Source organism: Silurus meridionalis, chromosome 25 (genome assembly GCF_014805685.1).
Source record: "Silurus meridionalis isolate SWU-2019-XX chromosome 25, ASM1480568v1, whole genome shotgun sequence".
Classification (NCBI taxonomy): domain Eukaryota; kingdom Metazoa; phylum Chordata; class Actinopteri; order Siluriformes; family Siluridae; genus Silurus; species Silurus meridionalis.
In genome coordinates this window covers 9,579,728-9,600,295 of record NC_060908.1, presented here as the reverse complement: position 1 = coordinate 9,600,295, position 20,568 = coordinate 9,579,728, and the positions used below count along the sequence as shown (strand labels likewise).

General features: G+C 36.9%; 1 long non-coding RNA gene across 3 annotated transcripts; it reads right to left on the bottom strand.

Moving 5' to 3' along the window:
* Positions 1–6,279: 6,279 nt before the first annotated feature.
* On the bottom strand, positions 6,280–19,705 carry LOC124378927. Of its 3 annotated transcripts, none has more exons than XR_006924328.1 (5): positions 19,590–19,705; positions 17,039–17,118; positions 9,386–9,460; positions 8,292–8,473; positions 6,280–6,542 (listed from the first exon to the last, which is right to left on the bottom strand). It is a non-coding gene; the product is annotated as an uncharacterized LOC124378927 (long non-coding RNA). The 3 variants fall into 3 exon arrangements; XR_006924330.1 differs by having other exon boundaries at positions 6,280–6,539; XR_006924329.1 differs by lacking the exon at positions 9,386–9,460.
* Between the last annotated feature and the right edge of the window lie 863 nt (positions 19,706–20,568).

Here is a 20,568-nt window from a genome sequence, read left to right as displayed (position 1 = left end):
AGAGAGAGAGAGAGAGAGAGAGAGAGAGAGAGAGAGAGAGAGAGAAAGAAAGAAAGACTATCCACACCAGTGCTGACCTAAAAATATAAAGAGAGAAATAAGGAAAGAGCACAAAGAAAAGGAGAAGGTTATTGTGAGGACAACACTGTGGTGTCCAGAAATAAATGTGTCGACGTGTGTGCGTCAGTGCAGTTACTATATCACTCAACACTGCACTTATTTTTTATACTCACTTTGGTACAAAACGGCAGGGGGTCTATGGGGAGTTCACTCACTTCATCTAATTTTTGTGTGCATCTCTATGTGTGTGTTTAGCCAGACATGAGAGACTGGCCATTAAATTTGCGATCACAGGATGCAAATGGACTTAGTCATGCCACTGAATAAACACAGTCAGTATTCAGTAGTCAGTATACAGGACAGTTCTGTCCAAACAATACATCAAAGTGAACATTTAATCAAAGAAAGAAGACAAGAATGAATATTGGTTTGCTGAAAAATAAAATTCAGCAACCATTTTAGTAGATAATAAATAAGCTTGAGTTAGTTCGGAATGCAGCAGCACTAGATCTATAGGACCACAACATCCCTGTTTTTATCAGTCTACACTGGCTCCCAATTAAATCTCGCATTGATTATAAAATACTACTACTGAGGTATAAAGCACTTAACAGTTTCGCGCCGCAGTATCTGAGTGAACTTCTGTACCAATATGATCCTCCATGCATATTTAGATCAAAAGGTGCAGGCTATTTGTTGGTACCTCAAATAATGAAGACTACAGCAGGGGGCAGATCTTTCTCTTATAAAGCACCACAGTTGTGGAACAGCCTTCCAATCAGTGTTCGGGACTCAGGCACAGTTACAATGTTCAAGTCAAGGCTGAAAACCTATTTATTATTTCTATCTATCTATTTATTTATTTATTTATTTATTTATTTATTTAAAGTCTTTTATCAGTAGATTTTTATTAGGTAAAGGCTCAGATCTGGAGGGAGCATGGATATAGAGTGTTTGGTGAACTGGGATATTTGTATGCTGTCGTCCCCTCATTCTCACACGTTCACTCAGGTTTGTTGGTGGTGTGGTGGGTCGTCTCTTATCCCAGAGATCCCTCATGTCTGTGTTACCTTCTGGTTCTCCCTTTTAGTTATGCTGCCATAGTGAGTCTTGCCAGAGTCCCAACTGCACTGTGACCTTAACTTTCATACATCAATAAGGACACATAATAATCCATATCCTTCGTCACCCCTCTTCTCTCTCTCTCTCTCTCTCTCTTAGTCGAGTTAAACATGCTCCTGAGGTTCTAGTGACCACTGTTCCTGCCCCTCTTCCCTCCGCGGATTTGCCCACTTCGTCTAGGCCTGCCTTTGGATAGTGTTCTCTTCGATTGGAGGCCACTCTGTGCAGCTGGGGACGGTTTCTCATCAACGCCTTGGGTGGTTCCATGAAATTCCAGAGTAAGAACAGGAGCTTTGAGGATGGATTTGGACTGTAGTTAATGTCAACAGTCTACTACACTGGCTAAGGACTACAGTTTACTTCTGATCACCATCACTGTACCCCGCAACATCGTATATCTGCAATAAATAGACATTCGGTGCAACCCAGATGAAAATGAACATGTTAATTTTTTGTCACCACATTATCTGTGAAAAGCTGCTTTGAGACAATGTTCATTGTTTAAATAGCTGGCAACAAAAGTGAGTACACCCTAAGTGATAACAGCTGTATGACATGTAACCAGAAAAGCCACATGTCCTATTCAAATTTAGTGCTTTGAGTACAATTCTCTCATACTGACCACTGGGTGTTCAACATTGCACCTCATAGCAAAAAACTCTCTGAGAATTTGAGAATAAGTATTGTTGCATTTCACAAAGATAGGCGAGGCTACAAAAAGATTGGTAACACCATAAAACGAGTTAAAGTACATTTGCCAGGTTTATACAGATGTTTTCCAAGACTGGTTCCCCTCTGAACAGGCCTCACAAGGGTCGATAAAGAAATTTGCAAATGCAGAAGCTTGCTTCAAAAAACAATTCAATTGGTATCCAGCATGTGTGGTGACGTCCTTATGAGGAGTACTAAGAAAATTGTGTCTTGCCTACATTCAAGCATGGTGGTGGTAGCATTATTGTCTGGAAATTTGATATTTCCAAACCAAAAAAAAGTTCAGTGATTTATGTATTTGTAAAAAGCATTCAAAGTTATTTCATAATCCATCTTTCAATATTCTGATGCTTATAGCCTAAACAAACAAATGTACAAAATATGAAATGTACAAGACTAAAAGATTGTTAGAATCTACATTTGTGGTATTTTAATTTTGCTAGGTTTACTATTTTCATCTATATTTTTTAGAAAAAACTTCTTTGTTTGAGGCTTAGTTAACATTTTAATCAAGATTTAAAATCTTGAAATTAGACTTTCCCTGAATGGAACAGAGCTGCTCTTCTGTTTGCAAAGTGACACTGCATAGAATTTGAAAGAAAAGGTGGAGTCAGCCAGATAAACTTTATTGTTTAAAATAATGTTCAACTGCTTTAAAATTGACATTTTAAAGACAACTACAGGTGTAATCTGGATAACTTTTTGTACTGTTGCAGGTCTGTCAAAGCCTAGAATATATTTATAGCATTTAAATGATTAGTCATTACAGAGCAATGTTTAATGCTGAAATATAATATCTTATTTTACTTATTTCACTGAATACATAGTATATATGCTACTTTAATACAAAAATGATCATTTTGATTATTTATTTCTTTGTAAGGGGCTCATATTTGTTCAGCATATGAAAACGTTAATATCCTACAAAATGAATCTCTTTGTCTGGCTTTTATAACTACTACTACTACAACTATGATGATGATGATGATTATGATGATAATTATTGTTGTTGTATTATTATTATTATTATTATTATTATTATTATTATTATCATCATCATTATTATTATCATCATAATAACATTAATAATATATAATATATATATAATAATATACAGTGCCCTCCACAATTATTGGCACCCCTGTTTAAGATGTGGTCGTGGACTTCAAAAAATTCTCCTTTTTTTTTAAAACAACATAGAACCCAAATGCAAAAAAAGAGAAAAATCCAACCTTTTATTTAAGTACATTACTTTGGTGGTAAAAAAAATCACACATTTAGAAAAAAAAAAAAAAACTTGAAATCATGTGTGCCACAATTATTGGCACCCCTGATGTTAATACTTTGTACAACCTCCTTTTGCCAACAAGACAACACTTAATCTCCTCCTATAACATTTCACAAGATTGGAGAACACAGAGAGAGGATTTTGACCATTCTTCTTTGCACAATCTTTCTAGATCATCCAGTGTCCTGGGTCCTCTCTTATGCACTCTTCTTTTTAGCTCGCCCCACAGGTTTTCGATTGGGTTGAGGTCTGGGGACTGAGATGGCCATGGGAGGACCTTGAGTTTGTGACTGCTGAACCACTTTTGTGTAGATTTTGCCACATGTTTTGGATCATTATCCTGCTGAAAGACCCAATGACGACCCATGTTCAGCTTTCTGGCAGAGGCCATCAGGTTTTATTTAAAATATCCTGGTACTTCAAAGCGTTCATAATGCCATGCACCCTAACAAGGTTCCCAGGGCCTTTGAAAGAGAAACAGGCCCTCCACCTTCACAGATCCTCCACCTGGGCATGAGGTGCTTTTCGGCATACTCATCTTTTGTTTTACGCCAGACCCACTTAGAGTGTTTGTTGCCAAAAAGCTCAATCTTAGTCTCATCTGACCAAAGCACACGATCCCAGTTGAAGTTCCAGTACCGCTTAGCAAACTCCAGACATTTACGTTTGTGAGTGTTAGTGAGAAAAGGCTTTTTCCTTGCATGCCTCCCAAACAGCTTGTTGCATGTAGAGAGCGTCTGATGGTTGTTTTGGAGACTCTGTGACCCCAAGATGCCACTCTTTGATGCAATTCTGTGACGGTGAGCTTGGGAAATTTTTTTACTTCTCTTACCATCCTCCTCACTGTGCGTTGTGGCAAGATAAACTTGGGACCTCTTCCAGCCTTGTTTGTCACTGTTCCAGTTGTTTTAAACTTCTAAATGATTCCTCTGACTGTAGATACCGGCAAGTTAAGGCAAGTGGCTATTTTCTTGTAGCCATTGCCTGACTTATGAAGGTCGACACACATCTGCCTTACTTGAATGGTGTGTTCTCTTGTCTTTGCCATGTTGACAAATGGGTAAGAGAATTAGGCCTCTGTGTCACGTCATATTTATACCCCAGGGAAACAGGAAATCATGAATTACTAATTAAAAGTCCCTAGATACCCTGACCAACCTTAGCAACTACAGAAAAATATATTTAAAAAAAAAAACTATAAAATTTTTCAGAGGAATTGTTAGGGGTGCCAGTTTTTTTTTCTAAATGTATGATTTTTTTTACCACCAAAGTTATGTACTTAAATGAAAGGTTGGATTTTTCTCTTTTTTTGCATTTGGGTTCTATGTTGTTTTTAAAAAAAGGAGAATTTTTAGAAGTCCACGACCACATCTTAAACAGGGGTGCCAATAATTGTGGAGGGCACTGTATATAATATAGTCTCCCAACAAACCTTGCCACAATTGTCTTATAAGTTTAGTCATACCATAATCAAAGCCTAAGGAATTATTAGAAGACCAACATAAGTATGTATGGGCATGGTGTTGTGACTGAAGGGTAGCATGATTCTTCTCAATTAGTGGCAGCCAGTGTGGACATCTGATGGATCTGTTATTCCATAAACAATTTAGTGGTGTTCATGATCCCCTGCAGATATGCAGCCTGCAAATGATGGAAATCCTTTTATAGTTATGTGTATTGCAACAATTAGAATTGTGTTTAAAATGTTTTTAGAAGCATTCAGCATTTTGTTTGCATTGGAGGCTAGTGTAGCTAACCAGTAAGGAAAGCTTCTAACTGTAATTATCGCCCATACCATATCATCCCGCCATTTTCTATGTATTAACGTTTGTACATGAACCCCAGTTTCCTGACAAGCTGGGATATGTGAAAATTAAAATTTCTTATTGGGATTAATAATAATAAAAAAAAAACCTTTTTAAAGATTTTTAAAAGAACAGAATATTACAGAATGAATACAGAATAAATATACTGAAAGATATGAACTTCTTATCACATACAAATTTGTCCTACGTAAGACTCGTGTCTGCATAACCCCAAAATATGTTCTGGAGATGAAAGGGATCTTTTTATTATTATTATTAATTACATATTATTATTTATTAAAACATGATCTCCACAATTATAATAATTTGACTATTTGTACTACACAATTTCAAGCACACCACTGAATTTCACATGCTTACTATACACACACGTCACATGACCATATCACTAGCACCGCAATCATGCTGATGTCTAATATTAACAGGTATTTGAATCACATACATGTTCAGCAGTTTGACAGGCTTTAGTCATGATCACCATCCTTTCATATCATGTTCAAGTCTTGTGTTTTCTAGCCTTGTTTTTTCTTTCAGCTCCTCCCTTTCTGGCAGGCGTTACAGAACTCTGTTTACCAAAACTGCCAGACACAGAAACAGTTTCTTTCCCCAGGAAATCACCCTCATTAATAACTTACCTTAATTATATTACCTGCTTTATATCTATAAGTACTGTACTATATGTTACACACTCTATTGCTGCTGTATATTTTACAAAGTTCTAAAGTAAACTCTTTATCATACCTGACACACAGTACTGTTTATTTGCACTACCATGCACTTTCACACTTTATGTACATTACTGATCTTTCATATAATCTGTATCCCTATTTAATGCTCGTACTGTCTATATTGTCTCACAGTGTCTGTATTGTCTTGCATATTGTGTTTTTGTCTTGTATTGTCTGTTTTGTCTCGTATAGTCCAAGCTTAATGTATAGTGTTATTTATGTCTGTACTTTGAGAATCACTAACAGCTGGAACCAAATTCCTTGTGTGTGTCAACACACTTGGCCAATAAACCTATTCTGATTCTGATTCTTATTCTTGTTTTTTGTGTTTTATTTTGTTTTGATGTAAATAAATACATCTGCCTTTTCTACCTTTCCTGACATAAGCTTTTAAGAGAGACTGCACAACTCAACAAAGCTGAATGCGGTGCGTGCAATCCGTTCTCTATGCAATCTGCAAGATGCTAATGTTTTCATTTTTTGTTAGTTACATTAGCTTCATCACAACAGTCCAACATTAAAGAGACAAACACCATGTGTTGAAGGTTTATTACATTTTGCATTGTATAATGTGTAAGTACAATTATACTTTTAAAGCTAGCAGTTTGGAAGGCAGTTGTGTGCCGGTTCATCAAAAATGTGTTAGAAATTTTTGTATTAATATTTTACATAGGTAAACTCTTCATTGCCAGCAGAGCACCTACCATTCAATAACTGTAGAGAGAAAGGTGGCATGTTGCAGATCCATGAAACTCATTTCATGGGCTGTTTGTGTTGCTAGAAGCTTGATGAAATGGTAGAGATCTTCTGCAAGAAAGACACCAATTAAGAATCTAGAGCTCTTATGTCTGGCTCTACTGCTGTATCAAGGCCATTTGTATGGTAAATAGTGCTGAAGTCAGAGTTTTGTGTGAGGGCCTGTGTGTGCAAGGGTTTGTGAGAGTTGTGGTCCTGGCTGCATTTCTCTACATTTCAATACATGACACATTCAATACTTACAAAGATAATGTGTCTGAAGAACACGTGTGTGTGTGTGTGTGTGTGTGTGTGTGTGTGTGTATCAAAGGGAGGGAGAGAGCGGGCGCAAAAGACGGGGGGCAGGGGGGCAGCAACTTTTGGAAACTGAAAATCATTTATGCAGCTAAGAGGCACCATCTGGTGGTAGACTAGTGAAACTGCATTTTCTTGTACTTGCAGAAATACTCCCAGTGCTGTTTAAATTTTTTTTTTTTGTTTGTTTTTACCTTTATGTTCTAATAAAATCTGTAACCTATATTCTGAAAAGCTTAATAAGTCTTGGTATGTTTTGCAGTTTAGAAAACATATAGAATGAAAGCAACATTGCACTTGCTCTGTACAATTGTAAATTAGAGTTAAAAAAGCAAGCCTTGTATGTAAGACTAAACTATCTAAAAGGGTAATTAGACGTGTTTAGTCAACATTATAATTAGCTATGATGAGTTTGATTCTTAGTTTGATGAGCACAGTGAACTCATTGTCATGTTCATGCTCACGGATCGTGCATTATCATGCTGGAGGCTGCAATTAGAAAAAATAAAAATTTGTGAACCCAAGTGGATATTGTTCAACTGTAGCCTCAGATTCATGTTCTTGGCAGACAGGAGAGGAATCTTTGGCTCTTGTAGCATGTTGTGCTTTCTGAGATTTTTTTTTCCTGTTCATTGCTGTTGTCTAGAATGTTTATTTGAGTAGCATAGGCATTTCTGTTATATGAAATTAGTCTAGCAATTTTCCCATGATCTTTTTCATCCATATGATGTTTCTAGCTGAAGACCAATTAAATGGTTTTGTATTTTTCAAGAGAAAATTTAAAGCATGACTTGTATATGCATGATTTTATGCATCAACTGCTGCTAACTGATTCTTTAATTTGATCCTTGCCTGAATGAGCAACCATGTTCATATTAAAAGTGCTAATGAGTGTTTAGTACATACATACATACATTTTATATATATATATATATATATATATATATATATATATATATATATATATATATATATATATATATATATATGTGTGTGTGTGTGTGTGTGTGTGTGTGTGTGTGTGTGTGTGTGTGTAAAACTATATATATATATATATATATATATATATATATTTGCCTTTATACATGCAATGACAATTAGCTTGACGCAAACTTTTTTTTTGTCAATGACTTGATTTTTGTATTTTAAAAACACTACAACTATTAAGAAATTTGCCTTTAAAAGATCTCATCAATTAATCAATCAATCAATCAATCAATCAGTAGAGAAAAGTAAGAAGCTAATAAATTCCTCACATTAATGTGTTATTAAAGAATACTGGAATCTATCTTTCTTTCTCTCTCTCTCTCTCTCTCTCTCTCTCTCTCTCTCTCTTATATATTATTTTTTATTTTTTTACAAAACTAATTCAATTCAGTAGATTAGTAGCAAGGTATCAATACTACACTCTAGACATTCATACACATAAAACATAATAGGAAAACTGTCACTGTCAAATGGAACACACACGGTCAACACACACCAGAGTGTACACTGTACACTCACCTGTAATATCATTACTGAAAAAGCAATCCATTATTACAGCAGGCTGTATGTGGCTATTGGTATTATGTTCACCTCCACAGGGCCTAAAGGAGCACCAGGTCACACAGGCATCTCATTTAAGAGCTTCTGTGGGTGTGTGCGTGTGAGAAGCCGATCGATCCAGCCATCGCTAGCACCAGGCCCTGAGAGACAAGAAGCAGAGAGAAAGGGAGAGGGATTGAGTGAGAGAGAAAACCGAAAGAGTGGAGGAGAGAGAGAGAGAGCAATGCAGGCAATGCAGAGAGAGAGAAAGAGAGCGAGCCACACAGCTATTCAAGCTAACTCGTTATGTCCAGGGCTTATTGGAAAGCAGTCTGACTAAGGCCTGGTACTGAAATTAGTTATTGATCTATCCCTCCCATCCCCAGCCTCCCTCCCTCCTCCACACGTTAGGTTTCAGGACCGCAAAATTCCCTTCTGCTGATTCTTACTCTTTCATTTGTTCCTTCTTTTTTTAATCCATTCAACAATCCTTCCATATATTTATACGTTTTATTCACCATGCATCACCCCTGTCCAGGTCTCTAGAACTGGGTTTCTCTGTGATAATTTTACTATCCTTCCTTTTGTTCATCCTTCCTCCCATCTCTCTCTCTCTCTCTCTCTCTCTCTCTCTCTCTCTCTCTCTCTCTCTCTCACTCACACACACACACACACACACACACACACACACACACACACACAATCCATGTGTAGTCCTTTACTTTTCCCATAGTTTTATTCACACGTTAAATACGTCCATGTAAATGTATTAGTTACTGCAAATATTTGATATTTTTACATATAAATGCACTTGTTTAATTTTGTTAAGTGTTAAACATTTATTATTTATATATTAATAGTCCTATACACAGTAACTTCACAATGATGAGTTTCTTACTGAGTTTAACACAAAAAGAACACTGGACAACTGTTGGGGGCTGAAAATTACTTACGTAGCATAACTTAGTAACATGTAGCATGCTGTAGCCATTGTTACTTGGAACATTTATGCTAGCATGACCTTAATAATGCATGCTACAGTATCAGGTAGGATTCTTTGGAAATGCACTCACATGTTAAAGTTGATAGAATAGACACCTTGTGATGTGCAAGTAGTCGTTGTAAAGCAGCATGCCTTTAAATGATGCCTATAAAGAGAAGATGCACCTTGCCATGTCATATCAAAATTGAAAAACTCTCCAAAATACAGACAAAGTTATATTTCACTTTTCCTTTCAGGTGCAGTAAGGAAGATCAAGCTTTGTTGAAAGACAAGACTCACTTTGCTTGTTAGTTCAAGGATATGTGTGCTTTTAATTAGCAAGTTGTTTAGGCTGGTACTTGGGCCACACACATTTCTGAATCAGGTTCTATATCTACATTTCATATTGTGGATGTCTGAATTCACCTGTATACTACATTTATAGTACATATACATCTTTAAATGACTGTTTATAGTCTATATTTTATTTTATTTAACTGTAAATTCATGTAAAAACTATATATCCTGCACTTGCACTCTGGTTAGACCCAAACTGCATTTCGTTGCCTTGTACTTGTACATGTGTAATGACAATAAAGTTGAATCTAATCTAATCTAATCTAAAAATTAGCTTCCTTAAAATGAATGCTGTACATGCATCATCTTAATTCAGTTAAATGTAATTTATTTGTATTTCTATAGTGCTTTTAACATTAAATATTGTCAATGCAGCAGTACAGAAAAAATAGATTGAGAATTTACATATTAAAATTCATAAATCTGAATATGTGGAGGAAACCTTCAGAGGGAACAAAAGTCACTGATGGATAATGGATAAATGGAGTCAAAATGTTTTGTTTTAAGACATTATAACAGAACAGATTGTATTAATTGCAGTCCAAAGAAAAAATAAGTTTATAAAACTTAAAATAAAGTAAAAATAATTTATAGAAATAAACTTGAACTTGATTAGAGTGCATGCAGGGAATCCGGCAAAAATATACATTAGAACACAAATAAAAGGAAAAGACAGGTGATAATATGAAAATAAGGGCACCCTGGGACATAAAGCGGCCTGTAACTCTACGGTCAACAAGTCTAAGAGAACACTTGAAAGCAGGGGCAAGGAGGTAGTTAGGGGCAACCACAGCATCTAAACATCCCATTTCACCCTGAACCATACAGATTTGTTACTTTTAACAAAATGTCCCGAACACTAATTGAAAGGCTTTTCCATAAATGTGGGGTTTTGTAAGTTCTGCCACCTGTAAGCTTTACTTTTCTAGGTGCCAACAAATATCCAGCATTTTTTTTTCTCAAAGTAGTCATGGCAGATCATAATTGATAGATAGGTAGTAGTAATTGGCATTAATTGGCAATGGTAATATTTTATAATCAATCTTTTGTTTGGGAGAAAATGAAGCGAGAGAATTGTCCAGCAGAGAGAATACAATTCAGCAGCAGAAAGAAACTGACTTCAGTCTCAGCTAACAGCATGCTGTAACAAAGGCAACCACTTAACAACATTAACCACAGTCCACTAATCAGTAGAGTGTGGAATGTGGAAAACTCTGAGCAGAATGCAGAGTCTATTTGACTGTCAGAGAAAATTAGAAACAAAGGAAAGGAAATCCCCTGTAAGTTGTAGCAACCCGACTAACATAATAGAATAGCCTTGAGCATTACCTTGACTGCACTAGTGGTACTAGCAAGAGCCCTGCTAGTTAGATAGACAACAGGGCATTTTCAGCTTTATGCATCTCAACATGAAAGCGAAGTGGAAGCTCAATGGTTAAGATATTGGACTTTTGATCAGAAGGCTGTGAGTTCAAATCCCAGCACGACCATTGCTGAGCAACCTGCTCAGTGTATATAAATTAGACAATTGTAAACCACTGTGGATAATGGCATCTGCCAAATCCCACAAATATTATGTAGTGTCAACATGATATACACTATATGGAAAAATGTTTGTGCAAAAATGACCACAAGATTTGTATGTGCATTTTAAACATCCCATTCTGAGAAAATGTTCAACTAGATTTTATAATTTTATATGGAAGATTTGTGTTCATTTAGTCACTTAATGATATAGGGTGAGGATGCCTGGGGTGTAGTCAGCATTCTAAATCATAGGTTTAAGGTCAGAGCTCTACAGTAATGGAGGACTGAAAAAAAAAATAAGATGGTGGAAACTGAAGGAGGAAGACTGTAGTGTGAGGTTCAGGGAAGAGGTCAGACAGGGGCTCGGTGGTGGTGAAGAGGTGCTGGATGATTGGGCAAAAGCTAAGGAAAAGGCATATGAGTTGTTGTATGAAAAGTTGGACACTAAGGAAGGAGAAAAGGATTTGTACCAATTGGCAAGGCAGAGGAACGATGCTAGGAAGGATGTGCTACAAGTTTGAGCAATAAAAGATGCAGATGAAAATGTGTTGACTAGTGATAAGAGTGTGTTGAGAAGATGGAGGGAGTATTTTGAGCAGCTGATGAAAAAGGAAAATGGGAGAGAGAAGGTTGGATAATATGGAAACAGTAAAACAGGAAGTGGATAGGATTAGTAAGTAGAAAGTGAGAGCTGTGATTAAGAGGATGAAGAGTGGAAAGTCAGTTGGACCAGATTACATACCATTAGAAGCATGGAGATGTTTAGAAGAGATGGCAGTGGAGTTTTTAACCAGATTGTTCAACAGATTTTTGGAAGGTGAGAGGATGCCTGAGGAATGGAGAATGAGTGTGCTGGTACGGGTTTTTAACAATAAGGGCGATGTGCAGACCTGCAGTAACTACAGGGGAATAAAGTTGATCAGTCACACCATTAAGCTATGGGAAAGAGTAGTGGAAGCCTGGCTGAGGGAAGAGGTGACCATCTGTGAGCAACAGTATGGTTTCATGCCGAGGAAAAGTACTACAGATGGATTATTTGCTTTAAGAATATTCATGGAGAAGTATCGAGAAGTTTAAAAGGAGTTGCATTGTGTGTGTGTGGATTTATAGAAAGCGTACAACAGGGTGCCGAGAGAGGAGTTGTGGTATTGTATATAATGTAGGACGTCTTGTTTGTCAGAGCAGTATGTGAGAGTGGTGTAGGACATGTATGAGGACAGTGTGACAGTAGTGAAGTGTGCAGTAGGAACGTGGAGGTTGGACTGCATCAAGAATTGGCTCTAAGCCCTTTCCTGTTTGCAGTGGTGATGGACAGGTTGATGTACGAGGTCAGACAGGAGTCTCTGTGGACTATGATATTTGCAGATGATATTGTGATTAGTGGTGGGAGTAGGGAGCAGGTTGAGAAGAGCCTGGAGAGGTGTAGTATGCACTGGAGAGAAGAGGAATGAAAATCAGTAGGAGTAAGACAAAGTACATGTGAGTGAATGAGAGGGAGGGCAGTAGAATGGTGTGGTTTATTTTAATTTATAAAATTATTTCATTATTTTATAATCACCCACACTTTGGTAGGCATGTTAGTTCTCACTTTGCGGTGTTTTGTATTGTTTTAAGATTTATAATCACGCCCTTGATATCACCCAAATGAGGATGAGCTCCCCTTTTGAGTCTGGTTCTCTCAAGGTTTCTATCTCACAACATCTAGGGCATTTTAAGTAAACAATTTGTATCATGTTCGCTCTCAAAATGGCAGGAAAAAGAAAAAGCTGAACACAGGACGGTTTTAACAGAGTGGGAGAGTTTATATTTTTTGTTGAACCTAATAACAAGTCATTCTGCCTTATGTCAAGCGTCATTAGCGCATTTTAAAATTTCCAATCTTCAGTGCCACTTTAGCTCACTCCATGCTAACATCAACCAGGAATTTCCAAAAGAGACTGAACTTTACAAACACAAGTTGTTCACTTTGAAAAGTCAGGCAGAAAAGCAGATACAGTTTAAACTGGTTTAGAACATTACACAAGCTAAAAAGCCATACAATGAAAAGAAGTTAGTAAAAAAATGCCTCAGTGACGTAAATTATTATATTTTTGTTTGTGGACTTGGTTGAACAGAGTTTCTGTGTGTGAGACAGTGCACACAATGTTCATTGTTGAAAATGACTGGCCTGTGAGTATGGGATGGGTGATATTCGTGTGTGCCCATGTGTATGATGTGGTTCTTTGTGGTAACACAGTAAAAAATGTGGCTCTTGGTTTCTTGACTGGTTGGCCACCCCTGATGTTTTCCCTTGCCACAGTCACCCCAGGCTTGCTCATCAGGGATAAATACACATAATTCACTTAACTTTTGTAAAGCTGCTTTGAGACAATATCCATTGTGAAAATGCGCTTTAGAAATAAACTTGAACTTGATTAGAGTGCATGCAGGGAATCCGGCAAAAATATGCATTAGAAAACAAATATGAAAAGAAGATATGGTAATATGGTAAAATATGGTAATATGAAAATAAGGGCACTCTGGGACATAAAATGGCCTGTTACTCTACGGTCAACAAGTCTAAGAGAACACATGAAAGTAGGGGGTTAGGGGCAACACAGTATCTAAACATCCCATTTCACCCTGAACCATAGAGATTTGTTCCTTTTAACAAAATGATTGACTAAACATTATGATTAAGTCCCGAACACTAATTGAAAGGCTTTTCCATAACTGTGGGGTTTTGTAAGTCCTGTGCAAAGTAATGGAGAGTGTCATAAAGAATTGAAGAAAAGGGACGTAGGACGTTTTGGGGGCAAAGGCCCAATTGAGATGGTTTGGACATGTACAGAGGAGGGCCATGGGGTACATCGGTAGGAGAATGCTGAGGATGGAGCCACCAGGACGGAGAAAAAGAGAAAGACCAAGGAGGTTTATGGATGTGGTGAAGGAAGACCTGCAAAACCTTTTGAAAGATGCAGATGTAGAGGACAGAGTAGTATGGCGACGGATAAACTGCTGTGGTAACCCCTAATGGGAGCAGCCAAAAGAAGTAGAAGAAAATACAATTCATATTATATTATATTTTTATTATATTATTATATTATAAAATACTGATGTAATTTGCTCTGTAACAGCCAAAATGTCTTAATCAGTCAATTAGAATCATAAATGTAAAGATTTGACTCAAAAGGTGATGTACACTTTTTAAAAGGTGAGAAAATGGCCATAAAGGGTAAAAATCTATTTAAACTTACTGGAAAGGATTAATCCCTGTCACTACTGTAAACTGGCCACAACACAAAATATGAAGAATTCAAAAACATTTTATGAGTCAGCTGTCCACAGTAATTCGTAAAGTACCAGCACAGTAATACATTCAGCAAAATATATCAGCACATATGACTGGAAAAGCTATGTGTCCAAATACTTTTGTCCATAAAGTCTAATATGTCTTTTTCTGACCATCAGTATTCTTTATTTTAAATAATGAAAATCACATTACAACATTAGTCTATAGTGAACTCCTGCTTAGTACAGTCATTTTTACACTTCAGATGGGCCATTTATTTTTGTCCTTATTTTGTCCCTATTGTCCTTGTGCCCAGAAGTAATCCATAGAACTGATCCCTGATCTTCTGGAAAATGGTGATCATGAGCTTGTTTCCCTAGTGTAATCATCACTGTGTGTAACAACTCTCTGTGTAGTCAATGAAAGAGATTAAAACACCTTATTAATACAAATGGCTGCAACACAAATTCTTTTTTTAATTGTTTTTATCTATGCAACGTTTTGTAATTTTGTTACTCTTCACTGAGAAAGATTGGAAGCACTTATGTATCCCTTTTATGTATATGTATAGGCATAACCTAATAAAACCACACTTTCATAGGACTGGAGGAAGGTTATTGAAAATAACTCACCTTGCCCTGAGCACTTGGGTTGAGAACATTAAAAAATGCTGCTCTGCATGGCTAATAATGTTTTTATACAGGCTCAGCACCTAAAGTGCACAAATATGACATGGATAAAAAAATTATGTCATTTATTGATGATTTGGAATGTGTTTTTTATTTAAAAACAAATCTGTGATTATGTTCTCTTTGTGAAAACGCGTTAAATACTTTGGGGATCCAACCTTACTACTGGCAGGTTAAAACAAGCATGCCTCTTATCAGTCACTTTCATCAATTTTAAAATTTCACTCTTGTTTCTCCATTGTTGGGATTACTGTAAACAGTTGCAATTGTATTTTCAAAGAGTTTTAAAGAGTCCTGTGCAAACTGAAGGTTGGTATGGTGATTACATTTTTAGCATGCACCTTAACCTTGACACTCTGGTTTGCACAGGACTCTTTAAAACACTTTGATTTACACAAGACAGCCTAAACTGTATTACCTATAAATTTGTATATTTAGTATTTAAAGTTTTTATTGCATGCCTTATTGCCTTTGTTTGTGGATACTGCAGGTTTTTGTAAATTTCCCTCTAGAATGAAGGGAGGGAGTGAGTGAGGAAGGAAGGAAGGGATAAATCTTTATTATGTGAATTATGACTATCTACTGTATCTATCTATCTGTCTGTCTGTCCGTCCGTCCGTCGGACTTACTTTCTGGTTTCCAGTAAGTTTATAAAGCACAACATTTAAAAGATAGAAAACCCTGCCTCATGGTGATGCAGTTCTTGCAAACATTTTCCCCTAAAGAGATTAATATCTCGCCTCAGGAGACATGTAAAGTATTATTAATGTAATATGTAATATTATTAAATAACATAATATTAAGACAGAAAAATAAACCAGCAAAATAAAGTGTTTATTATTTAAAAGAGGTTTTTGAATGATATGATGATTTGAGTAAATTTAGTGACACTATAAACAATAGTATATTGTTATTAATTACAGGTATTTTTAATAATATTAAATTATTTATTTGTATCTGTAAAAGCTGCCCTGTTAAATTAGTGCAAACAAAAGTAATATATGGTTATGTCTAACCTTTATTTTAATAAATCATCATCATTATTTATTTAATCACTTGAAAATTAACCATTTTAATTGTAAAACTAATCATCGACCAATTTGACTGATTCACAATTGTATTCCTGGGATGAGGATGATTTCTATGAGGATGAGGATGAATTCTAACCATGACTAAACTGTACTGTCAGTGCAGATTTTTTAACATTTAAATTGCTAGGTCATCCAGGTAACCCTTTTTAATAATAGCTGGATTTCTTTCAGCTTTATAAACAAAGTTATGTAATATATTGTTTTCTGTAAAGTCATTTCAGGGTTGTGACCTGGCTGTCTTTTGTGTTTCCTGTTTCCTCTTTGTTCATCTCTTGTGACTTACATTCCTTATGGTCATGTGAACAAAAGCATATGAATCGTAGAGTCTTTGTCATGAAAAAACTTTCACAAGAATGTTCACAAAACCCATTTTAAGATATATTGTAAATCTATAAAAAATATAAAAATAAAAATCTATAAAACATACTATTCCAAATCCAATATTCCAAAAGAAAATCCAACAAATCCAACAATATTGTCTTTTTCTATTATTCACAAGTCTAGTTGACTTTTGGTACCCATTAAAGATTTGTAACAAACTATTACTATTAGTACTCAGAAGTGCGGCTCAAATAATTGAGGAAATTGTTAATACTCCTGTCCTCTAGGGTGAGAAAAGTGATATATTTATGTCACAATTTACTGGCTCCCTGTTCAATTCTGAGCTTGGGAATTTCTGTGTGTTCTCTCTCAGTTTATGTGGTTTTCCATCAAGTTCTCTGGCTTTCTCATATCTGCCACAACCATGCCAATAAGTACTTGGCTACACTGAATTTCTCCTAGGTTTGAATGTGTGTGTTCATGGTTACCTGTGATTGACTGTTGTCTCATTCAGAGTGTATTTCTGTCGTAGTCCCACTGTCTACGGGATAGGCTCTACAGACCCTGACTAGGATAAAAAGGTGAATGAGGACAAATGGATAAATGAATGTGTGAATCAATTAATTAATCACTTCTATAGATGTGTAAAAAAATGTAATCCCTAAAGAAAACCGTGTTAAAACAGTTCAGCAACTAAAAACACGAGACTTATGCTGTATCACCCTTATTCTGCCTGTATGCTACTTCAGTGGATTCATAATTCATGTTTCTGCAGGTCCAAGAATGCATGGATGCTTCATGTGTTTTGACTTTTTGTTTTAAACTAGTACTCTGATGAGCTTTAAATAACGGAGAGACTGTTCCGGAGCTGAGAAGGAACATTGCAGAAACAAAGGCCACATTCTCCAGGCAGACGGGAAGTAGCAGCCCCAGTGCCCCTCCTTCTCCCTTTCTGCACCCCCATCACTCTTTCCCAACTGCCCGCCTGTTTGTGTTCTACTCACATGGGCTGGGAACACGGGTGAGACAGAAAGAGTGAGGGAGAGAGAAGGAACGGGGGAAGGGAGAGGGGGAGTTAAAGGAACAAAGGGGGAATTTAAATAGCACCCCCTTCTACCCTTACCCCTCTTAGAAAACCCAATTGCTCATGAGCCCCCCTTTTATGTGTCTGACATGATGGGGGTTGCTCACCCGACTAGTGTCGAGTCTTTAGATAAGATTCGGCATTCACTCGGTGTGTGTATGTGTGTTTGTGTTTGTGTGATGTTTGAGGTTGAAGTGAGATCTAGAGAAGAATGGGGAGTGTTTACACTATCACATAAGCAAAAGGCTTTCTTCCGCTTGTCCTTCTGCCCAGAAAAAGGCCCTAAACAGGGTGTACACCTCAACACCTGTCACTAAGATTGAGTCTATGTCGTATGGCAATACACCATCTCCAAGTCTATGTAGAAGTCATGTAGGTCTATAAAATCAAAGAAGAGACACTTTGTGATTCTAAGGGATGCACATTTTAGTTTTTTGTAGACTCTAGGCCCATTCAAAAGAAATATCTATCACAAAGAAACACATCCATGTGTTATAGACCTAAAATGCTCTCCATTTATTTTAAAAGGAAGAGTAGGAACTGGGAATATAAGTAAGCATTTCACTGCATGTCGTACCCTGTATGTATGTGTATGTGACAAATGAAATTAGATTTGATTTTTTTAATCATTATTGCTTTGGAAGAAGAGACCTCACATGGCAGAAGCAAGTAATCTAAATCAGACAATTATAAAGTAAATTATAAAACTTTTAGCTTATAGTAAAGCATTACCAGAGGTTCAAGTGATAACAACACTAATTATATATGCTCTGGCTGCTTCTTGAAATTTGTTTAGCACATATGACCTCATTCAGCCAACTAAACATGTGTCAACACGGCAGCTACGTCCTCCAACCCAAAGCTGCATACAACAATCCTTTCTTCAAACCATTGCCCAGTGACCTGTAGGAAATGCATCATAGACAAGGAAGTACTTCCAGGAAATTGTACAAGCAGAAAAAAATGAGGAAGGGTGTATGTGACAGGCTTGCCTAATACAAAACATCTGATCATAGGCTTGTTCCTGAAGAACTAAAAAAATCCCTCCCAAAAAAAGACAAATTCAGTTTAAGAATCTGATACATGCACATAAGCACTGAGGTTCCTACCTTAAACATCTAAATCCAGTTCACATCTTTTCAATGTAGTTGCACAATTTTTCCAGTGGCAGTGCCATCCTTGTAAAGCATAAGTCATGTTGTGAAATATTCACCCTCAGCCACCAGGTGGCAATGTTAGTAAGGGCTCTTGTTTGTTTCAGACCCACCCCAAGCACGGGGAATTTAACTTCTGTATCCCATTGAGTGACAGAAGGAATTGTATGTGTGACAAGTTCAGTAAATGGTAAAGTAAGCTGAGAATAAGGGACAAAGCATTAATAAAGCATTTCTGTTATTGCAGAACTATCTAAAACATTTATATATTTATGGATTGAATGTCTTTCTTTTAGCCCAGCAGAGTGTAGATAGATTTGAAGGACATGTGCTTCAAGGTGCCCTTGATTAACAAAGAGACAACCAAAGCAAGATACTCCTAATGATATGCTTTTAGCAGAGTTATTATTAACAGAATTATAGCACCATGTTTTGCTTGAAAACGTCTTCAGATCTGGAGGTACAGAGCCAATATTTAATGTCTATATAATCCTCATGGCAATTCTCAAAAGGAACTAACCATGGGGAACTATCATGACCAGGCATTCTCTTTGTGAACTAGATTATACCAAGCCAAGGTGTGGTTCGAGAGTGTACTATGATGAACAACGTAACGTTCTCCACAGTATATATGAGCAAGCTCATTCTGTACATTATGTCTTCAGGGTGACCACTATCACTTGAATTATATAGTTAATGTTACTTCTCATTTTGATTCACGCTGAAGTTTAATTCCCCTCTGTGTCTCTCTGTTTCTCTCCTTGATGGTGAGGGTGGCTGTAACATTTCCTTCTATCTCACCTCTGCGCGCGCTCTCTCTCTCTCTCTCTCTCTTCTGTTTGGAGATTAAATGGGCATCTTGCCAGTTTTTCATATTTGCTGGCAGCAAAGGGGCCAGCTAACTTCCTGGAGGGGAGGGACTTACTGAAAGGTTACATTTGCACAGTGTGCCTATGGAAAAACACAGAGTTGGGAAGAGCAGGGTTGCCAGGTACAGCTTTTGGCAGAATTGGTCTAGTTTTGAAACGCTACCACAGGGTGGATTCTTGTTTCTGTTTTTGGTTTTTTGTATCTATGTTAAAGTATATAAAGATGCTTAAGTAACAGAGATGCTTAATCTATTTATACTTCTAGAGGGACAATACCTTAGAAATTTGAAATATTTTATAGTGGTCAATGTGCATCTTGTATAACAGCATAGAAAATGCATATACCCTAAGTGAACATGTCAAAACTGTGTCCAAAGTGTCAATATTCTGGGTGAGCACCATTGTTATTTAGCACTGCCTTAATCCTCCTGGATATGTAATTTACCAGAGCTGTACAGGTTGTTGCTGGGATCCTCTTCCACTCCTTCATAAACAGGATTTAGGTCTGGAGACATGCTTCACCTTCAGCTTCCTCAGCAAGGTAGTTGTCATCTTCGGAGTCGGTTTGGGGTTGTTATTATGTTAGAAAACTGCCGTTCAGCCCAGTTTCTGGAAAGAGGGCATTCACAATTTTACAGTATATGTTGAAATCCATGTTTCCCAAAATGATCTGCAGCTCCCCAGTATGAGCAGCACTCATGCAGCCCCAGACCATCATGCTACCACCACCATGTTTGACTGTAGGCAAGACACAATTTTATTGGTACTCCTCATCAGGGCATCACCACACATGCTGGACACCATCTGAGCCAAACAAATTTATCTTCAGATCACAGGACATGGTTCCAGTAATTTATGCTCTTGGACAGGTTGTTTTCAGCAAACTGTTTGCAGGTTTTCTTGTGACCCAG